Source organism: Glycine soja, chromosome 11, assembly GCF_004193775.1.
Source record: "Glycine soja cultivar W05 chromosome 11, ASM419377v2, whole genome shotgun sequence".
Classification (NCBI taxonomy): Eukaryota; Viridiplantae; Streptophyta; class Magnoliopsida; order Fabales; family Fabaceae; genus Glycine; species Glycine soja.
The window spans coordinates 20,030,484-20,034,992 of record NC_041012.1 but is presented as its reverse complement, the minus strand read 5'-3'; the positions used below and the strand labels follow the sequence as shown (position 1 = coordinate 20,034,992).

General features: G+C 34.8%; 1 pseudogene; it reads left to right on the top strand.

Annotated features, from left to right (window-relative positions):
- The first annotated feature begins 1,809 nt into the window (after positions 1-1,809).
- Positions 1,810-3,652, top strand: LOC114373030 (annotated as a pseudogene).
- Positions 3,653-4,509: the final 857 nt, after the last annotated feature.

Genomic DNA, 4,509 nt, shown 5'->3' with positions numbered 1-4,509 from the left:
CATTATGCATCTACTGTTTGTTTTCTTTACTAGATCCTTCCTTACCTTTTTCTTCTGTAAATTTTTTGTTAATTTCATGGTTCATATTATCTGCTAGTAAATGAGGATAATACTATTAATTTAAATTTGTATAGTGTTATGGATAAAATTAAAAGCAAAATATATTTAACAGTATATTGAATTCTGTATTTTCTTTAGAAATGGAGCACTATGATCTGCAAAGACAAAGAAGGGATATGAAAAATAAAGGAAGGAATATTGTGTGGTCAATTGCGATGGATAAGTGTCTAATTGAAGCCCTGGAAGCTCAGGCAAAAAGTGGAACCAAAATTCACAAATGTTTCAATGAAAACGCATACATGGCTGCATGTGTAGCAGCAAATAGTTGGTTCAACTTGATTTTCAATAATTAGAAAGTTATCAACCATTTAAAAACAATTAAAAAGAGGTATAGAGTAATAAAACATATCCTAAGTTAGGACGGTTTCTAGTGGAACCCAAATACAAAGACAAAGAAGGGACATGAATTCGAATAAAATTAAAAGCTTAATATATTTTACATGCTATGATGAAGATAGATGGGGTGAAAGAGGGTAAACAAATGTATGCATTCGAATATTTAAATGCTGATTATGTCAAAGCCAGAGCCTTCCTCACCTACAATGCTAGGATCAGAAAGAGATATTTGTTTAGACAGTTCTGGTGGTGTAGGTAAGGGTGATGATGCCTTGAATGTTTTTGGTGTACGGATATGAAGGGACTGTTTCACAGACGTTTTCTGTGTTTTGAGGCCGTTTTTGTTGATGTGTTGTAAGGATAATTGAATGTATAGACTCTAGACTGTGATAGGAGATAGCCATATGCTAGAGACATTAGAAACATCGTCTCTTCCAAGTAACCATGGTCATTTGAAACAATCAAAATACATAGAAAGTTGTGCACATGCACATGTAATATACAAAGAAAAAATATAGTGCTTGGGCTATTAATAAAATGAAAAAGAAAAGAACATTTTAATGAGTCTTATTTGAAGTTTATCCATCCTTGTGTTTTATTGGGCTATGATCACATGAGAGGATATGATCGATTAATTCACCAGTAATCACCACAACAACAATTTCCATTCTTAAAATGAGGAAACCTACGTAAATCTAGTCCTATATAATTTCCCTCCCTATAATAAGTGAAATATACTTAGTGGCATCATCACAATCACCCAAACTCTTAGATTTTTTTATGATATGTAATGTCATGCCAGGGCTTGTATTCAAAAGTCCAAATGCAATAGCAAGCCTCTCACTATGGTTACTGAGAAATTGGTCCTTCACATCTTCTTCCATGTCATGAATTGAGTTGGTGTCAGGAACATAACCTGCACCCTTTATCTCATCTCCAAGAGTCCCAAGAAAAGCATAAATTCTTTTGGATTGACAGCTTCCTTCTGCTTCTCATTGAAGTGATCCAGAGCTTCTTTTCCTAGATCATGTGTTCCATATCTGTCTAGCATTGCATTCCATGTTATAGCATGTTGCTCTTGCATCATGTTGAAAAGCTTTCTGGCAGTTTTCATGGCTCCACATTTTGCATACATGTCAACAACAGCAATGGAAACAAAGACATTCTTATTCATACAAGTTGTTATTGCAAGTCCATGAATCCACTTAGCCTGGTGGTTTACTGAGAAATCTGCAAGAGCAGTAATTACACCAACTAATGTAAAATTAAACAATCAAGTTTAATGCCTTCAAATTGCATGATACAGAATACATTTAAAACCATTCTGGTTAATATATCCACACTTAACACACATTTGTGACAATCCTTGATCTTTCTTTAAATGATTTTAGTGGGGAACTACCTGCAACCCTTTCAAATTGTACCTATCTTAATACACTTAGACTTGACCAAAACCAACTCACTGATTAAATTCCTGCAAACTTGAGTCAGCTCCTGCGGCTTAAGTTGTTTAGTGTTGCCAATAATGTTTTGATAGGGCAAGTTCCAAACTCTGCAAATGGTGCAGCTAGTGTAGATAGTTATGCAAATAATTCAAGTATGTGTGGTTAACCCTTATTGGATGCTTGCCAGGCCAAGGCTTCGAACAGTAACAGAGCTGATATAGCTGTCACAACTGTTGGTGGTGTGATTGTTGCAGCATTAGGTTTGGGCATTGGAAAGTCCTCCAACAACACCAATTATTTCTTATAGGAAGATGGAAGAGGACCCTGAAGGAAACAAGTGGGCAAGAAGTCTAAAGGGAACAAAAACAATAAAGGTAAGCTATATTGATGCATGGCTTATTACTCTACTTGGAGCTGATATTCATTTTTAGAAAATTGTTCAATTATGGAAAGTTTCATGGGTAATATGTTTATTGCAAGTTATCTATTTTGATAATATTTTCAACTTCATTTTTTTAACTAATGATATATGTTCTTGACTTTGTTTATCATATTAACTCTGAAAAAAATCTCTTTTACTTAATGTTGTGCCAAATGCAACAAAACTATATTTTCTGTAGCAGATATTAAAAATTCTGACAAATGATTTTTGTCTATTTAGTTTCTTTTAAATTTACAGAGCCTCAGTTCTTGTGATTTGAACTTTAATTTATTATGCATAAATCTGTGTAATTGTATATCAATTTTCTATGTTTGAGAAATCAATTTCAAAAATGAACTTCAATGATCTCATGAAGGCTACTGATAACTTTGGCAAAAGCAATATTATTGGGACTGGAAGACCAGGAACTGCTTACAAAGTTGTCCTTTATGATGGCACATCACTCATGGTTAAGATATTGCAGGAATCTCAACATTCAGAGAAAGAATTTATGTTTGAGATGAATATACTAGGGTCTGTCAAAAATCGTAACTTGGTTCTGCTTTTAGGTTTTTGCGTGGCTAAAAAGGAGAGGTTTTTGGTCTATAAAAATATGCCAAATGGTACCCTCCATGATCAACTACACCCTACTGCTGGTGCATGCACCATGGATTGGCCTCTAAGGCTCAAAATTGCAATTGGAGCAGCCAAGGGATTAGCATGGCTGAATCATAGCTGCAATTCCCGCATTATCCATCGAAACATAAGCTCTAAGTGCATCTTGTTGGATGCTGATTTTGAGCCCAAAATTTCTGATTTTTGCCTTGCTAGATTGATGAATCCAATTGATACGCATTTGAGTACTTTTGTGAATGGGGAGTTTGGGGATTTAGGTTATGTTGCTCCTGAATATATAAAAACTTTGGTGGCTACTCCTAAAGGGGATATTTATAGCTTTGGGACCGTGCTTCTCGAGTTGGTGATAGGTGAAAGACCTACCCATGTGTCTATAGCTCCAGAAACTTTTAAAGGAAATTTGGTAGAATGGATTCAACAGAAATCTAGCAATGCAAAACTCCATGAAGCCATTGATGAATCACTAGTTGGGAAGGGTGTAGACCGGGACCTTTTCCAATTTCTGAAGGTTGCATGTAACTGTGTTACATCTATGCCAAAGAAGAGGCCTGCCATGTTTGAAGTATACCAGCTTCTAAGAGCCATTGGGATTAATTATAATTTCACAACTGAGGATGAGATCATGTTCCCTATGGACATTGGTGATGCTGATAACTTAGAAGAAGTTATTGTAGCACGAGAGGGACATGATTAAAAAGGTAGGTGAGATATAATTAGGGTATGTAATCAATTTTAATTTGTAAGTATTTCTTGCCTTGTGGTCCTAAAATAAATGTTAGTGCTATATAAGGTTTTATGGTTTAGATCCATTTGTGTGCTATCAATATTGAAACATGAATTTAATATCATCAACCATGAATGCCATTATATATAGGTGACTTTGTTATAATCCTTATTTTTCTCTATTTTCCTTGTTCTCTCCCTTTCATGTTGATATGTTAGTGGATTTTCTTTCCCTTTTAAGTACTTAATGAGTTCAATGAATCGAGTCATGAGTTACTGTCATTATTAATTCTGCACAAGTGGGGAGGAGTGGAAGGGAGGAGATAGAAAAGGATTATATGATGGGTGCGGTAACAAGATAGGAAGTGTGAGAAAATTGATATCAATATTCACTAGGTTGAGTGAAGAATCTGGTTTCTTCTTGAGGAAAGGGCGTCTCATTTTTTCCCCTTTCTTTTTCTTGGTTTTCAGCCTTGTAAGAGAGGTTCATGCCTCAGATATAGCTCTATTTCAGTATCAACAATACTTTACTTATTCCAATTTTTGTTCCTAATAAAATACCACTTATTTTCTCTTCTTTTTTTCCTTCATAAACTGGTATTTTCTTGTCTCGGTAGAATTTTGTAGTATATAAGAGAATGAGCTAATATGTCCCTCCTCCTTAGCTCAATTTAGTCTCACATTAGCACTGGGCCATGCCTAGGTGGTAGAGTGTAGTAAGTAGGATTGAAGTCATCCATTTTAAAATTAATCATTAATTTTTTTTTGCTTACAAACAAATACTTCAATTATCAACTCAATGATAAAACTCCATATATGCTTCATCAT